Genomic DNA, 20,088 nt, shown 5'->3' with positions numbered 1-20,088 from the left:
GGTCTTCTATACGATTCCATTGGTCGACTTCTCTGTTTTTATGCCAGTACCACACTGTTTTCATGTAAAAATTTTTTAAGAAAATATTTATTTTTTTATTTTATGTGTTTTTATGTGTATGGCTATTTTGTCAACATATATATCTATGTACTATGTGCATTCCAGATATCCGCAAAGTTTAGAAGAGGATGTTGTATTCCCTGAAACTGGAATTTCAGAAGATTGTGAGTCACTATATCAAACCCATATCCTTGAAGAGCAACCCAATGCTCCTAACCAAACAAAAAAACCCACAAAAAAACAAAAAATAAAAATAAAATAAAAAATATGAAATTTTTTTGAAATGCTGGCATTAGAATTTAGACCTAATATGTATTTGAATCTTTCTTTATCTTTTTACATAATAGGAAATGAACTTAGGGAAAATTTTCTGTGGTATTGGTTATGAAAAGTTAGTGTGAGTGCTCTCTGGTGTGTGTGTGTGTGTGTGTGTGTATATATATATATATAGTCATGTAGGTGCACGCATTTCTATGTGCCTGTATATGTGCATGTATATCAAGGCCAGACGGTTTACATTAGCTGTCTTCGTTAATCACTGCCCACCTTATTGAGTGCATTTGTGTGCAGATGCTTTGTGTGGAGACCAGAGGCTGACTTTGGGTGTCTTTCTCTTATCATGCTCTGCCTGTTTTTTAATAAAGGTCTCTCCCTGAATCTGGAGCTTACTGGTTCTATTAAACTGTCTGCCCAGTGATGTTTAAGAATCTGCTTGTGTCTGTCCCTGCCATACTAACATTACAGGGTTGTACGTGGGTATTAGGGATCTGAACTCAGATCCTCTTGCTTACGCAGCATATTCTTTACTAGCTAAGCTGTCTCCCCAGCTCCAAAGAATATGCTTTCTTTTCTTTCTTTTTTTTTTTTAAAAAGAGCTTCTGTTTTAACCAAGTGTATCATTAAAAAAAGAGAGAAAAAGAAAATGAGAACGGTGAATTTTTTTCCAACTTGCTTTCTCTTCTTCTGTCTTTATAAGGGAGTTGTTCATAGTCTGTAGGAATTTTTTGGATATGCAGTGACATTAGGACATGTCAAACTTAGTCAACTCACCCTCTTTCTATGATGTTCTAAAGAAGATTCTTTGGAGCTGGGCATGATAGTGCATGCTTTTAATCCTAGCAGAGGCTCAAACAAATTGATCTATGTGTGTTTGAGCTGAGCTTGCTCTATCTGTGAGTTCAAGACTAGCCTGGTCTATATAGTGAGCTCCAGAACAGCCAGAGCTATATAGTGAGACACTATCTCAAAACAAACAAAGCAAAAACCCCAAGGATCTTTGTGCCCCAATAATTTAGGATACAATGAGAAAATATTAGCACATCTAATGGCTATTTTAGTTGTCAACTTGCCTACTATTGGAATCAACTAAACACTCAAAATGACTAGGGAAAGAGGCTGACTGTCCACAAAACGGCCATTCTGTCTACTTGATTATTGAACTTGCTAACTGAAGGCACATTTTGATGAACATTTACATGGTACAAAGTATCTTTCACATCCATTGCCCATTTGAAGAGATCTATCCATCTTCCCCAGATGTCTTTCTTACCAGCTTTCCAGTCATACTCTTTCCATGCCCCTTATCATCTAGTCATTCCTGTTACTGCCCAATGGGCCCATGAACAAACTGGTCATGGTGATGGAGATGGGGGTTATACGTGGACTTCCACTCACCAAGGCTGACTATAGTTGCTGCTGAGTGCCAGATCTGACAACAGAGACCAACACTGAACCCCTGTATGTCTTACCCACTGTCATGGTATTCCACACTATATTGCTTCTGCCCAAGGAACTCATTTCATAGCAAGAAAGGTGGGTCAGTGGGCCATGATTGTAGAATCCACTGTTCTTACCATGTTCCACACCACCATGAAGCAACTGGCCTAATAGAATGATGAGATGGCTTTTTGAAGACACAGTTACAGCAATCAAGTGGTGACAACCTGGAGGACTGGGGCAGTGTCTATACGGTGGTATACACTTTTGAGTCAGAGTCCAATGTATGGTATGGTTTCTCCCATACCAGGTTCAGGTTCAAGAGGTGTTCCCCTATTCACTCCTAGTGACTGAGTATGAAAATTTTTGCTTCCTGATCCTAAAGTTCTGTTGGCCTAGAAGTTTTGGTTCTAGAGGGGCATTTGTGTTTGTATATGGAATAGTTATATCATGTTAGGCATTAATTATGATCTAGTTATTATTTCATTTTGAAATTACATATGACATAAAGAGACATGATTGTGTGTCAGGTTGACAAGGGGTGGACCTATGATGACTATTTTGGTTGTCAACTTGACTATATGTGGAATTAGCTAAAACGCCAAAATAGCTGAGCACAACTGTGAAGAATTCTTGCTTAAATCATTTGAAGTGGGAAGATCCACTTCTCATCTGGATCTTTGAGATGGGAAGACATATCTTTCATCCGGGTCTTTTGGGGTGGGAAGCCCCACTTCTAATATGGGCCCTACTTTTTCTGGAAGCCTATACAAAGGCCCCAGAAAAAGAAAGTCTATCTCCTCATTTTTTCTTGCCCTTGTGAGCAAGTCTATTCCTTCATTGGCATTAGAGCCTACTTCTTCAAAATTCTGGCATATACTGAAAATCAGCTGAGACATCCAGCCTCATGAGCTGAACAACTATTAAATTCTTTGACTTTCTGTTCATACGCAACCATTGTTGGATGGGCTGGATCACAGCCTGTAAGTCATCTAATCCCCGTTCTATACATAGAGATTCATCCTATAAATTCTGTTATTCTAGAGAACCCTGACTAGTAGAGTATACAATTCTTTTTCTCCCTCTAAAATCTTATCAATATTCTTTATCTCTCTCTAAATACTTAAATTAGGACATGTAGTATCTTCCATTAGTCTTCTTTAGAATATTTATGACTTATCTATGCCCTTTTATATTCTACTTGGCACTTGGTTCTGAGATCTTCTGGTATTTTTTTTCTGCAAAATTTGCCATGTAAGATTAATATTTGTCTGGCAGTAAAATTTCTACTATATTGTTAGGGAATTCTGAAATTTCATCAAGTTTTTCTGTAACAAAAGATATGTTTTTCTAACAAATAATCTGAATGATATGTGATAAGTTTGAAAGTATAAAATGTGCTTCCAGGCAAACATATTGTAGACGAAGAAGAGTTAATGGGGACTTGACTTACCAGAATATCTTCTGAGATAAAATGAGTTATGGAGGTAGTGACTGAAATTTTACTAAGTGTTATGCTATGGATGTGTTACTATTTCAGTCTAGAAGGGTAATAAATACAATTCATAGGCTAATCAATTTTCTGCCTTTGGTTTTGGATTAGTTTATTCATCAAACCTATTGACTTTGAAGCTTATTTTCCTAGGGCAGTTGTAGGCAATAACCAGTTTATTAGCTAAATTCAGACCCTTCTTGAGTTTGTTCTAATAATAGTTTTTGCCAGTTTTTTTCAGGTTTCTGCTTATTTTGTTTTCAAATCAGTAGAAATTATCAAATTATATTTGCTGAATTTTGATTGTCTATAGTCACAAGATTCCAGATAAATTTTATAATTCTGTACTAAAGATGAAACAGTGATCATAGTGTCTGATACATTATGGGAGTCAAGAAGTCCTAGATTCTAGAGTTAATTTCACTGACAGAATTCTCATACTTATTGTAAGGGTTACAGCTCTGAGGGGGAGGTTTCTGCAACACAAGCGATACAGCTCTTCTCTGAGGGGAAGGTTTCCCCAGTGCAGGTGATTCAGCTCTGCTCTGAGGGGAAGGTTTCCCCAGTACAGGTGATACAGCTTGGAAGGGAAAGGAAGCCAAGGAATGGCACAAACTCATACCACAACAAACTTCACAAGAGATTTACTGTAAAAGGTATAAGAGGAAACTACGCAGGAGAAAGGCTTAGAAAGAATTTTTTTTTTTTCCTGTGGGGAAGAGTTTTCCACAGTGGGAATTGGTGAGTTTTCAAGTCCTGAGTTTGGAGCAAACCCAGGGATTGGTGGGAGTTCATTAGCAGAGATTGGTGGGTTTTGGTAAATTATTTTCACATGGAAGTGGGCTCGGATCTTTTATCGTACAGTTATTTTTTTAGTTTTCTCTTTAAGAATACCAGAACAAATTATCTTAAGTCTGTTTTACCTCCACAAATATGCAATTTCCCCCCTTTTAGTTGAGTTACGGGAATGATAAATCCTAGTAATTTATCTTTGAAAAACTTTAATAACATTTTCTTATGAAGAGTCATATATAATATGGAAGACATTGTAATGCCTGAAAAGGTGTATAATGAAAGGAAAACCTACTTTGCACCCTAAAACACTCTTCCTTTCCATTAGTTAGGCTTTTGGTGGGACGGTAGCTACCTATGTATGCTCTATTTATATGTAAGTGCACATATGTATAATAGTTACTCAATTTCACTAAACATTTATTTTAAACATTGTCACTCTTTTGAAATATGTTTTATACAAGTGAAAAATGTAATTATTGAAATTTATGGTACAATTAAATTTTTATCTTATGAATTAGATTGCAATTTGTTCATCAGGAAGTTTTTAAATGCATAATGGAATTGACCATGTTAATAATTATTATACTCTGTCTTTATTAGAAAGTAGCTTATGTTCAGTTATTACTCTTTAAATATGATAAGAATGTATATTGGTATCATTTATAATTTCATTGTCAAAAACTAAGAATAGTGATGGCAGTTTATATTTTGTTACATTAGTTTCACATGCTTGAAAAACTTATCAAAATTTTTAGAATCTATATGAAAATAAAGTAATTATTTTGAGGGTAAAAAGCATTTAGTGCTTAAAATATGTCTCAAGTCCAACAAACATGTCCGAACTCGTGTGTTTTTACAATTTCTTTACCAAGCATTTTATTATAATGTTCTTTTGCTTCTCAATATACTGTTATTTTGTATCTCAGTATAGTATGCTTTTACCTAATGCTCCTTTTACCTCTTGACATTCTATTTGTAAATTGCAGTGTGGTTCATAAAAAACAATTTAAATTGTATCATAAATAAACTAAATCCAAGCCGGGCCGTGGTGGCGCACGCCTTTAATCCCAGCACTCGGGAGGCAGAGGCAGGTGGATCTCTGTGAGTTCGAGACCAGCCTGGTCTACAGAGCTAGTTCCAGGACAGGCTCCAAAGCCACAGAGAAACCCTGTCTCGAAAAACCAAAACAAAAAACAAACAAACAAAAAAAAAAAAACTAAATCCAATCCATTTAATTAAGATGAAAAATGTTATAAGTGTGCCCCAATTTTCTTGAGCACTGCATGCTTGACTAAAATTTCCTTGATAAATTCTTCTGTTGTGCTCTTTTATGGAGCTTATGTTCAGCCTCAGGATGTTTCTTAATATTGCCATTCCACAAGAATTAGTAACATTTAACAGTAAGCTCTATTTCAGGTTGTTGTGGAAATTCTACTAGTATAGTCCCTAATATAGGACATGGTTCTAGGTTTAGTTTCCAAGATTTTCTTTATCTGAATTTTATTTTGTCTTTTTGTTAACAGAAATAGTTTAGGAAACAGTACCATAAAATAAAATAAATATGATTCTAAAGAAATACAAGAACTGTATCACATAAATTGTAATGTTGCCTTCAAGTATTAGAAAAATTAACTACAGTGCTATTCTGCAATCACCTTTTAGTAATTTGTGCCAAAGACTGTGGACCAGGTTAGTGTAGGCAACAAAAGAGCACAACAGGGTCTTTGACTAGCATAGTAAAATAATACTTAATTAAAATGGCTCATCACCTAAATGATTTAAGGTCTTCTGAGTCATGGGAAACCTGTTAGAGAATACTTTAGATTTAAAAACCAATTTAAAAGTTGGAATAACCTATGTAAAATCAGAGTTCAATTCACTCAATAATAGCCCTTTTCAAATTGTTCTTTTTAAATTTTTTGATGTGTTATGATCTGGTACTTTTGTAACGTTCAACAAAAATGAATGACTAGATAAATGAAATAATAAATAAGCTATAATCATCTTTTTGGCTTTAACCAAGCTTAATATTATCCTGTCATATTGTTATTAATGTTTCTAACACTCATCTTTATATGCTTGATAAAAAACAATTTGTGGCCCACCCATAGATATGAACTAAACTTTGAGTAGTACTGATTTCAAAAGAAATTACCTGAAATCTTACATTTCTATCATTTACGTGATAGTCTTTGCTAAGTAAAAATTCTTTTCTATTTGCCCTTAGTTGAAATACTGCTTTTTCTTCATGATGGCTTCGATAATCCATTCCTTATATTCTTGCTGCATTTCAAGGGAGTCTCTAGTATCAACATATTATAGCCAGTATATTATTATTTATTATATCAGTTTATTTCATTGAAAGAATAGATTAGTCTTTCCAAGTTGAGAACCTAGAAAGGTAGATAGCAAGTAAAATGTATTTATTTGTATGACCTAAGAAATGAGTGTAGCCGGGTGGTGGTGGCGCATGCCTTTAATTCCAGCACTTGGGAGGCAGAGGCAGGTGGATCTCTGGTGAGTTCGAGGCCAGCCTGGTCTACAAGAGCTAGTTCCAGGACAGGCTCCAAAGCAACATAGAAACCCTGTCTCGAAAAACCAGAAAAAAAATAAAAAAAAGAAATGAGTGTATAAATTACAGAAAAATACTGAGGTTTTAATATCATACTGAATAAAGAAAAGCTTTATTTTAATAGAAAGACATTTTTCAGTCTCAAGAGTTAGATGTGAATCAGTTTATGTAAAAACAACACCAGTTGGAAAAATAAATAGATACAGATATTTCATAATTTATATATCGCTGATTGGACACAAGACAGATTTTTGCTAGCATCACTAGCTTAAATAAATTTCACCAATAAGAAGTTAAGGAGTAGGGGTGTCGAAGGAGGTTTAAAACAATTGTTCTAAGGGTTTTAAGATATCTGCCAATATCTTCTTTTTCTGAACTTTGAACTGTAAAGATTTAGTATCTTACCCTACAACTCAAGTTTATTTGGGTGCATAATTGGTGACTGACCTGTGCACCCTGATAGGACTTTGAAGAATACTAAGCTCCTTGATCAAGAGATTATGGTTTACAAGTTAGAAATATTTTATCTTAAAGTACAAAGTAAAACTCGTTAGTGAGAGAGTATAGAACTATGAATAATGACAAAATATAGAAGTATATAGATTATTTTAAACCAAACCATTTAATGCTTTTGATTTTTTGTGTCTTTTCTGTATTCATACAATAACTTATATATATCTTTATCAATATGAAGTAGACTTACTAATATTCTTTTTGGTTTTTGTTTTGTTTTGTTTTGTTTGTTTTTTGAGACAGGATTTCTCTGTAGCTTTTGGAGCCTGTCCTGCAACTAGCTCTTGTAGACCAGGCTGGCCTCGAACTCACAGCGATCCACCTGCCTCAGCCTCTAGAGTGCTGGGATTAAAGGTGTGCGCCACCACCGTCTGGCCCTTACTATTATTCTTTAAATAGTAAAGCTAGTGGTGTATTTAGTCTACCAATATTAGTTCCCCTAACTGGAACGAATCAATAAGAAATGAACAAGGTATTGTGAGACTCCTAGTCTTCTGCTTTTGTGTGTATTTTATTAGGAGATTCATGTATAATCTGATGTGCTTTCCCCTTGAGGTTGTGCTGCTATTTCCTTTGCATTCCATCTCCTAGTGATGAGTTTAGGAGAGGAAAAAACCTACAGCAGTCTGGAGGCCTTGCACAGTGATTGGCACTGCTTCTGGGAAGGTCCTGGTCTTGCATCACTTGTTAGGTATGTGCTTAACTTGAGTTCCCACAGAGAAGCTGATCCCTGGCAGAAAGCTGATAGTTGCCGTCAGACTGAGTCAGAACCAGGGAATTATGAAAATTATTTTTATAGGAAGGAAGGCCCTTAGTAAGCTCAAATTTTGTAAGCTTATGAGAAACAATGAAAAGCTATATTTAAGTCAGGATTGCATATGAGGGAATACATCCCATTAGTTTCAGGTTATATTCTGCTCTGAGAAATCAGTTTGCGTTTATTTGCCACTGCATGTATTGATTTTTCCTTCACAAACATTGAATGATAATCTTCTGGTCTGATTCATTTAACCCCGTCTGCCAATAGTGTAATTCTTTGTGAATATGGTTATCGGATAAACCCTGCAGTAGGAACTGGTCAGTAAGTGTAGGCATGAAGATCTGAGTTCAGATTCGCAGCACCCACATAAAAAGCAGGTGTAGTGGCTTGTGTCTGTAAGCCTAGTGTTGAAGGTGCATGGTAGGACAGAAGATCTCTAGAACTGGCTGACCAGCCAGTCTAGCCAGTGGTAAGCTCTATAAGGTTCACTAAGAAATCTTGTCTCAAAAACCAAAGTGGAGGTGATAGAGAAAGACACCTGACATTGACCTGTGGTATCTACACATACATATGCACAAACACACAAGTGCATATTTAGCTCTCTCATACGCTCTCTGTCTCTCCCTCACTCAGACACCCTACAGTAAATGTCACAATAATACTATCTTTTCTTTTCTGATTTGAAGTTTGATGGAAAGACTCAAATGAGTAATTTGTTTATAATTAAAATAATTTCATATTAATATAAATAGAAATTAATCAGTACTTTGGAAAGTCTGAGGGCAAGAAACAATTTTATTTTAAAATTCTTCAATCTTTAATTTTTTTCCTAAATTTTTTATTTCGTTAAATTTATTTCTTTTTATTTCTTCCTTCTCATTCCCTTTTTAATTGTGCTATTACAAATAGTAGATATGTTACTTCCCTACACAGGTTTAAATGTCTTCTTTGAGAGAGGTACTTTTCTTAACATTTTGTATACTCTATTGAAAGCAGGCAATCACACAGTTAAAAATAGTGACATAAATGTATAGGGAACACACATATATTGATAAAACTGCTATACATAGATTATGCAGGGACTTCTACTGGGAAATTTATTTCCTTGGTAGAACTGACCATTTTTCATAATGTGCAGCCAGATCAATTGAAAGACTTTCTAGAACAGCAATTTACTTCAGAAGACTCAGTAGCTAGATTTCAGATTATACAAAGTGACTGTGGCAAATTCTTAAAATTTCTTCAGGTATGGTTTTTGTCATGCCTTAGTTTCTACGTATCTATCTATATCCATAATTCTCAACCTGTATATCAGATATTTACATTATAATATATAGCAACAGCAAAATTACAGTTTTGAAGTAGCTACGAAATAATTTTATGGTTAAGGATCACCACAACATGAGGAAATGTATTAGAGGGTTACAGTATTAGGGAGGTTGAGAATCACTGATCTGTATAAAACAACACATCTTCAAACACTCTTCCGACTCTAAATTTCAGTCTTTTCTACCTTAACAGTAGTGAAGGTCCTCTCCTATGCAAAATCATTACACTGTATATACAAATGTACAGTAAGCAACCTTCATAGTAAGACAGCCTAGGTCCCATTTACCTCTCAGAATTTTGTTGCTAATAGTTTATTGGTCAGTTATTGTTTCAGAAATTTATTTTCTGAATTCTGAGGAAAACTTTCAGTTTGTATATTGTCAGTGTCCCCTCCTTTCAGTCTTGTTTCTATCCTCATCATCAAGTTCTTCAGCAGAGCACAAAGTTCATGAAGAGTCCTACCGCCTCATAGTCCCATGCAAGCCAGCAGTCCAGAAGTCTTGGAAGCTGCCCCTCAGCATTAGTGTTTGATAATGGAGCAAAAAACAGAACGCCATGTGTTAGCTGTTAGTCTCATGTCTCTTTGCAGCAAGCAGGGAATGGCGACGGTGGAGGTGGTTTTTCCCTGGTCTATCTTTTCAGTTTGTTAGACAACAGCAATTAGGCTAATGGAGAAGAAGCGCCAGTGAGATCCTGAATCCTGCATGGTGCTTAGTGGCTGTGTCCACACTAAAGAGTCATCCTGCAAATGGGCCTGAAACTGCTTGGAACCGACCATGTTTCTAGTAGATTGTTTTTCTGTTTCAGCTGAAATTTTTTTTTATTTTCTCTTTTAGAACTTCTACTTCCTCTCTGACTGCATACAACAAATGACTTTTTACCAGATCCACAGCTTGCTTGTTTTTTTTTCTAAAGCTACCATACTTGTACCAGAGGTATAAATAAGTCAGACACCAGTCTCTCATAGCAGCCTGTCTTGCAGTACTTAAGTAGAATTTAAGTTTTTCCCCTTGTACATGCATAATACTTAAAACTAATTTACTATAATTATGTGACACAAATAATAATTTTAAGTATTAAATGTAGAAACTTTAGGTTGAGCTTGTCTAGACAACTACTGTTACAGCCTAACCTGTCCTCTTTAATGGATGAAAAGTACAAGAAAAAAAACACAGTTGTATATTGGATTCTTTTAAAAGATGGTAGTTTGGGCGGCATGGGGGCAGGGGTGAGAGTGGGGCTGGAGAGATAGCTCAGTGGCTAAGAGCACTGGCTGCTCTTGCAGAAGATCCAGGTTCAATTCCTAGGAATTCACACAGTGGCTCAAAGCTACCTGCAACTCCTGTTCTAGGGGATCTGATACCCTCTTCTGATCTCCACAGGGACCAGGTACACATGTGGCAACCAAACATGCATGCAAGACAAAACATTCACACACTAAAAGTAAATAATATAAATATAAAAATGCATTAAAAATAAAAGATAGTACCTCTGAATATTTTGGTGATATAAGAATTAAAGTTAATTGTACTTCATTATTCAGGACAAGTTGGTTGCCAGAGTCTCTGAGGTTACTAAAACCTTTGAATGCTTAAGTCATTTGTAGAAAGTGGTGTGCTTTTCTTCTAGCCAATGCACATTTTCCTGTATACTGTACCTAATTTACTTGGCAGCCATTGAAGTTTCGACTGCATTTCCCATGGATAACTGGTTGAACCTGCATATGCAGAGCTCATAAATATGAAGGACCAAGTCTATATCCAGTTTTTGCTTTACTCATTTACTTTAAAACCTAACTCAGTTTTTACTCCCATTCTTCTCAGCACAAATATCCATACACAATGCATTTCTCCTATAGATCAATTTTTTTTTTTTTTGGTTTTTCGAGACAGGGTTCTCTGTGGCTTTGGCATCTGTCCCAGAACTAGCTCTTGTAGACCATGCTGGCCTCAAACTCCCAGAGATCCGCCTGCCTCTGCCTCCCGAGTGCTGGGATTAAAGGCTTGTGCCGCCACCACCTGGCATATATAGATCGATTTTTATTTGAGTATAAAGTAAGGCCAAGAAATACTGAGTGACTTGTGATAGGGCAGTCTGAGATCTACTAGATTTCATATTATTTTTACTTTAAAGCTTATATTCTGTCCTATAATTCTGATCGTTTTACACTTATCAATAGTCAACATAGTGCTATTCCCATTGTAGAAGGTCATTAAATATTTCTGTTTCATCAACTGTATTTGAACAACTAATTTGATCTTTTCAATAGTGTATGAGTAGTACAAGGGTCAAGAGTTAGTAAGCTGTGCTTGAATTGTTGATTTGCCTTTTGTTCTACTACAAGACACTTGTTGCTTTGGTACTTAGATGGCTTTTAGAATGATTTCCATTTCTGTATTAATAAGACATACCTCATAGGGTGCTCTCAGAATATAAAAAGGTAATATATGTAGAACATTCACGTGGAGTAAGTATCTAAAGATAAATTTTGTTTTCTTTTAACAAGATAGGTATCTTCAAAAATACTGATGTCAGAAAGATGAACTATTTGTGATATCAGGACTAACAAAATTATTCATCCAAACCATCCATTGTACTCAAGATTTCATGAAACATAACATTTGTTTGTCTGGGAATGGTGTAGGAAGAGGAGATAGTTATGATAGTCTCCGAATTAAATACAGCGAGCCATTATCACAAGGTTGTTGCAAATCATAAAAATACAAATGATATTGACAGTTTTTCCTTTATTCATGCTGTTTGTATATAAAGTGTATATATATATTTTTTACTATTCCTTATAAAGATAGAAATCCACTGACCCAACCCAAAGACAAGAAAATTTTAATTTTGTAAATATTTGAGATCAGTGTAGCCAAATAAAATACAAATAAATGAATAAAGATTATGCCGAATATTATAGGCATTTAATTTAAGAAATAAGGGAATAATCTTGTTTTCTTTATGACACTTTTCATTTATTAAAAAACAATGTCTAAAAGTCTACATGGATATTTGGAGGTATTCAGACTCATTAAAATCATGTTTAAAAAGTAGCTGTAGCATAAAGAAATTGAAAACCAAACTACAAAGTGATGAATAAATATGTTCTGTAGTAAATAGTCCTTTGAAATTGTTTGGAGGCAAAACTTTAGCCCAAACCACCAGGAGGAGCCTCAGGAAAGGGAGCCAGGAGAGAGCACTCAAAAAGCAGAGGCTTCTGTTGCTGCCCCTCTATGTTTCTTGAATGATTTGACTTGGTTCTTTAGGATGAACAATAGACTATACACTCCATAGGTGGTGATTCAATCTATAGGATTTTAAACTGGAGGATTTAATATTTCCTTAAAAAATGATTTGCTTATGCTGATGATAGAATTAAAGGATTAAATATAAGAGACAGTCTGTAAACCAGTTACTGAAAAATTTGCATGAATTAAATGAATCTTGAATTTTAAGTATCTTGTTTTTAGACTTGAATAAAATGATCCTATAGTTTATACAGAAAGAACAAAATCAATTCATAAAATTATTTCATGAGCATTTCAACAAATCTATAAAATGTTTATAAAGTTATGATTAAGCATTTGCCATTTTAATTTTAGCTATAATTTAGCATATACTTTCTTGAAAAAAGAAATATAATGATGTCTCATACTCAAAGTAATATGAATTCCCTACATATATCCTAGACCTGTCATATATCCATCATAAAAAAGGAGAAGAAATACTGAGATTGTCTAACATAGTTAAACAATAGTTAAGGCCAATTATACATAGTGTCTTCCTGTCCTTACTACATTAATGAAAAATTAGTCTATGCTTATAAAAAAGTAGTGAGTAAGTTGACCATAATAGATCTTAGAGAATTTTTTAAAACTGCTTCCTCTCCTGAGTGTTTTATTTAAAGTTCAGAAGTAGTCACGATTCAGGCTATATTCATTTTGTTATATACAAATATAACATTATTTTGTTATATATAATACAACATCATTGCTATCTTTACTTTTTACCTGTAGATCACCTTAGGCTTGTATTTTATCACAGAACATACTATTATATCTTTTAAGTTGCTATATATAAGTTTAGTATTATACTTATATAAAATAAACTACAGAATATCAATGTACTTAGTCATTTGCAGGTTTCTGATAAATTTTTGAGTTTTATTGCCCCATATGTTATAATTAAATAATTATATAGACTTAACTTTATGATTCAACTATATGGTGTCTCTGCCAATATTTTATGTTTTTATAGTCTGTTGATTTTACTTGTAGTGCTTATGATTTCTTGTTTTCTCATGCATTTAATTATCTTTGTGTGCTGAACATTATACAGAATTATAGTCCTTTATTTATAGTTTCAAAATTGAGCAAGTTCAGACAACAAAGTTTTTTTCATGATTCATTTGTTGGACCAGCCTGTTATGAAATGACACAAATCAATATAGTCCTGTTTTACTTAGTATGAATATTCTTACACTTTGCTTAGATTGATAATAGGTGTTGCCCTACCATATTATTGTTATGTTGTAATATATAGTATATGCATCAGATTCTTGTTCTGAAATCTTGTGAATTCTGAAACATTTGGCCTGATAGTCCAACCATTTGTCATTGCAGTATGATATTGTGATGTGGGATTCCCCTTTGTATGCTGTGAATACCATTGGTTAATAAAGAACTGCTTTTGACCTATAACAGGGCAGAACTTTGCTGGGAGGGGGGTCGCTAGACTGAATGCTGGGGAAAAGGAGGCGTAGTCAGAGAGAAGCCACCATGTAGCCCTGCCCAGACAGATGCCCAGAACGTTACCTGGTAAGCCACTGCCATGTGGCAATACACAGATTAATGGAAATTGGTTAAATTAAGATGTAAGAGTTAACCAATAAGAAGCTAAAACCAATAGGCCAAGAAATGATTTAATTAGTACAGTTTCTGTGTGATTATTTCGGGACAGAGTAGCTTGGAACCAACAAGCAGCCTCCTTCAACAATATTGCCATTATCAAATGTATTGGACAACATTTATAGATGTCCTGAGATGTGTATATGCAACTAGTGTATAGCAGGTTGGCCTCATCTGCTTTGGATAAGGACCACTAGAAAGGGCCAGTAAGATGACTCAGTGAGGAAAGCCTCTTGTTACTAAGCCTGATGACCAGCTAATATAAACTGGTCTCTGACCCCCACATCACACTGTGACACTTGGGAAGCACATACATATATTTGTGCACAGAATTAATTAAAAATATTAAAAGTTTAATTTTATCCTTTTTTTCTATAAATATTTTTTGCCTTGGGATAATACATTTCTCTTAATAAAATTTTGTTTTCTTCAGTCAAATGACGGAATCTAGTAATATCAAATAACCACAATTCATTTTTAAGGTTTGAGGTACTTGACAAATTACCTAAAAGATGTGAAGTTAGACTTCTTGCCTCTCATTTACTTGTGTACTCAGGGTGGAGCTCATTGGAGTCTTAGTTAAAGATGGGCTAAAGGGAAAGGGATAAACTTCCCAGGTTATAGTTTCTGACTTTTATCACTTTAGCTTTTTGTGCCTATCAAAAGGCATGGTTCACTTTCTGGGCACGTCTTCTGGGTATTAAAATGTCGCAGCAAGAATAGGCCTCCATTGCCAGGTTCAGTTGTCTCAACAACATAGTTCCTCTTCTGGTTAGTTGTTTCACATGCTCAATCTTTTCCATGTCTTGGAGCCAGCAGTGGAGTCACTGGCATTATTGTCTTTGCAGGTTCTCACCATTTCACTTTTGATAACATCCTACCTCTGTTCCCTCCATTGATTCTTGTTTATTGCCAACCTAATTCCCTAACTATTGTCAGAAAGAGCTTTCTTTAAAAATGCAAACATGAGCCTTGAAAAACCAACCAAGCAATCAATAAATAAAATAAAAATAAATAAATAAATGAATGCAAGTGCGATCACATTTCTGCTTGCACTTCCTATTTTATTAAATAACTTCCAAAGTCTTTAAGTAGGAAGACTCACTCACTTTTCTGTTGGCCTCCTGCAATGCTGTTGTATACCATTGCAGATATATATAATAGCATTGTGTGTGTATACACACACACACATACACACACACACATACATATCCTTACACTCCACCTAGATTATCAGGTGAAAAAGAAATTACCTGAAATACATTGGGTTAGGGTTAGGCTTTATATAAAATTTTTAAATATATGAAATATTGTTTCTAGAGTATTTTTAGTCCAGAATTGTTATTTCTATCTTCAAACTCAGCCCTCAGTTTGAAAGCCTTTCATTACTATTAGACCTGAATTTTTTTTCTCTTTAGCACTTCATGTGGCTGTTTTCCCAGCTCTTCATTCTGTATAGATACACTCTGGTTTCTGTTTTTTTTTCCCCCAGTATTTTCTGTATAGATATGTCTTTTTCCAAAATAACCAAATTTAGTGAGTGAATATAAAATACATTATTATTTATCCCAAGTGAGTACCACTCCAAGAAAATAATGAATCATTTAAACTTGTCTATTGAGCTCATTGAACAAAAGTTTGACCTAACAAGTGTTTTTAAATTCTGTGATACTTCACATTGAACTGTAAAATGAGGAGATAGTGTGTAAGATTTCTGAGTACCTGTAGTTCATGGTAGAGCACTTATTTGGCATATGCAAGGCCCCGGTTTCAAAGCCAACATTGTAAATAAATAAATGAAAATTTCTGATTTATTGCTTATGCTTTTTTGTTTGGTACTATTATCTCTACTTAGAACTTTTGACCTTAGATTCAAATAGTAAGTAACTTTATTTAAATCAGTAAATTGGTTTATTTTAGGGCCACTGTTGTATTTAAACACTGCCAAAATTGCTACTCATCAAGCCGGTTTGTCTGTCTGTTTACTCTGGTGTATGACTGTTTCACATTACTTAGTCTTTTTGGTTGAAAGCTGTAGCCATGTATCTTGAGTTCTACTTAGTTGGAAGTGATGTATGCCCCTGGTAAGCTGCCACTACAAAGCCCCATAGGTGATTCTTTCTTTTCTCTGTGTGTTTATTGTGAAGATGCAGTGGAGGAGTAGGAATCCTAGAGAATGGAAGAAGCAGGAGTCTCAATACTCCATCAGATATTACATTATGAGACTGTAATGTAAATATGCTTCTGCATTGTGCTGTCACTGTTTGGCTCTTGTAACCGGTGGTATTACTTACCTTGTTATTATGCAAGGCCTCTCTGACTATGAAACTTGTATCAGTGTCCCTGGATGCAGGAACTTTTCTACTGTATAAGAAGAGTAGAAAAGTCTTAGTAGGGAATAAAATCATGTTCTTCTTCCCAGATCCCTGAATAAGAAATAAGAACATACAATGAATGCTTGCTTTTGAATTTGATAAGCTTTTAGATATTTTTGCTTAATCATTTATGAAATTGACAATTACAGGAGAAGGTTGGCTTAGTTTTGAAATCCTTAAGAAAGATAAAGGTCTTATTTTAATTACAGGTTTCCTTAGTTTTAATGTTGTCTCTTAACCTAGCTTACTTTGTGTTTTCTAATTGTGTCTAGAAATCAGATATGGAAATCTACTATTTATGTTTTCATGCTTTAAAAAAGGCTAAAATAGTCATTGATGTGAAATATGTTAACAGTGATACTGATATCATAGACCAGAAAAGAAATTTTTGCTATTTATATTCTATTCCTGATGGCCTGTTTACTTTCTAAGCCCTAAAAGAGCTTGTAAATATATAGATTACTGAAATTGTAAAAGTAATATTCTAAAATTAAATAAATAAGAATATGATTTTTGGTTTAAAAATATTTTATTTAGTCCAAACAGTTACTGTGAAAATAATGTAGCTTATCTTCACAACCCTGCAGTAATTCATATCTAATATTTTCTTGGTTGCCAAATTCAGAATGTCTGATCATGACAGTTGATACAGTTTTGTTGTTTGGTTTTAAATCATTCTTTTGTAATCAGAATTCAAGAGAAATACTATTCAAACAGTAAAACAAATATTAAGGTTGTAGTAAATATTGAATTGTTCTATGGAAACTATAAAGGAGGAAGTAAGAAATGCTATCCTTAGTTTAAAAAGGTATGTGTTAAAGTCTGGGACTGTGTCTCAATTCTACAGTGCCTGCCTTGCTTGTATGATGTCCTGGTTCAATCTCCAGTAATATTAAAGAGGTTTATTTTAGTGTTTAGGACATTAATATATTAAAAGATAACTTGGATAGAGAAAACAAGGGATTCTTATGTTCATCTCTTCACCACAGTTTGCCTCAATATCAGCATGTTTTGTTACAATTGTACATCTTATAATGGATGAACCAACAACACCGATACATTGATATCACTCAAATTCCATACTCAAATGTATATATACTCTAATGTATATATACTCTTCACATGTTGTGTTCTATGCTCTTATACAAATATACACTAAATTGCATCCATGCTTACAATGTCAGTGCAGAGTATTTTCACTGCCTTAAAAATCACCTGTGCTCTACTTATTTATTCCATACCACCCCTCATAGATCCTGGCAAACACTGATTTTTTTTTACTCTCTCCAGTGATTGCCTTTTCTAGAACGTTATATTTTGAAATCAAAGCATGGAGCTTTTTCAAATGCTTAGTAATATGCATTTTAAGTTTTAACATGGGTAGATAGTTAATTTTTTTTTAGAACCAAATAATACCCCATTATACAGATGTATTCCATTTAAGATATGCATTCAACTAAGTAAGGTCATTGTGGTTACTTCCAAGTTTTAGCAGTTATGGTTGAAGAGGATTTAAATATTGATGTTGAGATTTTTGTGTGGACATAAATGTTCGATAATTACCAGCATGAGTAATTGCTAGTTTGTTTATGAAGACTGTGTCTGGCAGATCATTCCTCACTTGCAATTAGAGAAAACCAATGAACATTGACTTTTCTAGAGAATAGAAGCTGAACAGCTGTAGAAAAGCTACCCCTTGGGCATTTTCTGTCCCCAAGCAGACATTATAGATTGTTTTAGGGACCTGGATCTGTGGCATAGCAGTTGGTATCAGCATTGCCATAGGAGTCTACAGAGGAATAAAGCCATATTGACTTGCTGCTAGTAGAAACCCTGCTCGATTCTAGCGTGGCCTGTGAGCAGCATGGAATGATTACAGCGGAAAGCACTCAAAGTTGATTCTGACCTGGTTAGGAATGGCTTGCTGCAGAAAGGAATGCTTCAGCTGCAATTAGAAGCAAGATTATAAGGAAGTGAGAATCTTGTGTCATCCTGGTGCAGGGTGTACAGTATGATCCCTGTTCTTAGGAGAGTGCTAAGTAGGAAGGACTGACAGACTGGTGTGCCTTGAAGAAGAAACTTGAAGCTCTGGAATAAGTAAAGATCATGTCATTAGAGAATTTTACCTCATCAGAAGGATAGTAGGAGGCCACTGACAGGTTTTAAACAAGGTACAGTAAACTGAATTTTTAATATTTTTTAAAAGTGTATTTTTTAAATCATCTATCCATCCATCTACCAATCATTCCATCTGTGATTCTATCTATCTATCATCTATCTATCTATCTATCTATCTATCTATCTATCTATCTATCTATCTATCTATCTATCGCCTAGGTTGGCCTCAAACTCATGAGCTCAAGCCTCTCTCATCAGCTTCCTAAGAAGGGGAAATTATAGGTATGCTTGCACACATGTATATAGCCACCACCATCACTGGGAGATACTTTCACTAAAACAAGAAAGTGCTTTACATGTGGCTAATTTAGACATGTACCGTAATCTTAGTGTGAGATTATTTCCATTGATTTAGAGGAAATGGTGAGATAGATTAAGTAAAAACCTGGGAGGGGAAGTCAGAAAGACTCATGTATTAGATACTGAATGGTGAAAGAAGAAAATCACTAACAGTTGTGGGTGTATACTTGGCTGAATGTGGTATGAGAATAAAACTAGATTTTAAAAGAAAGAAAATAGGTTAGATTTTATGCATTTGAATCAGATGTCAGAAAACGTTAATTCGAATGATTTTTGTTTACAAGGTTTAAACTGGCAGTATGAGTGGATATGGTAATGGTGAATGACAGTGTTTAATACATAAATATAGACAGATATTGCCGAAGACTCAGCTTTGAAAATCTCAACATTTAGAAACTGGAAAAAAGAGATGAGACTGGAGGCTGTGGGAACAGCAGAAGTCTTTGGGAGGGTGTTTAATGAAAGAAGATAGTTTGGGGATTAGGAGTTACCCAGTATTTTTTTTTAATTAAAATGTATTTTTTATTTTAAAATTAAGTGAATTCCAATTCTTGTCTGTTTAAAAATCAGTGTTTGGTCCATCTAGATATATTTGTCTCTGAAGCAAGAGGCAGATGATGTTAGTTCTGATTCTTAGAAAGAAGGTAGTTGGGTTTTGTTTTTTTTTGTTTTTGTTTTTGTCCACAGGAAGTTTTCCATCGGGAAGCAGATGTGCCCCGGTGATAGGAGATGGGAAGGGGATGTTTTGCTATTAATTACTTAGCTTCCTATAAACAAGGGCTTTGTATTTTTGAAAGCTGTCTTTCAGTTAGTAGAAATTAAACCCTATTTTAAAAAATTTTCGTGAATTGATATAAGCAGTATAATTTCGTATGTTCTAGCAACAATTATATTTTTAATTTAGCATAGTTCATGTATTCTTAACAGAACTATGGGCTAAGTAGGGAAGTATGTTATCAGATAGGAAGTAGTGACAGACTGTTTGTAAATGGAGCAGCTTGCATTCTGCCTTTTCATCTCTAATTGTTTCCCTTAGTTGAAATAAATCTATAAAGATATCAGGGGTGCTCATATTCTGTTTTAAACTA

General features: G+C 34.6%; 1 protein-coding gene across 4 annotated transcripts in view; it reads left to right on the top strand.

Annotated features, from left to right (window-relative positions):
• Rasal2 (RAS protein activator like 2) overlaps positions 1–20,088 on the top strand; it is a 284,303-nt gene that overhangs the window by 51,262 nt on the left and 212,953 nt on the right. The gene's annotated exons all lie outside the window — the stretch shown is intronic.

This window comes from Microtus ochrogaster, assembly GCF_000317375.1.
Source record: "Microtus ochrogaster isolate Prairie Vole_2 chromosome 6 unlocalized genomic scaffold, MicOch1.0 chr6_random_2, whole genome shotgun sequence".
NCBI classification, from domain to species: Eukaryota; Metazoa; Chordata; class Mammalia; order Rodentia; family Cricetidae; genus Microtus; species Microtus ochrogaster.
Note: the sequence above shows the minus strand (reverse complement) of the source record. Positions and strands in the feature narration are given on the sequence as shown.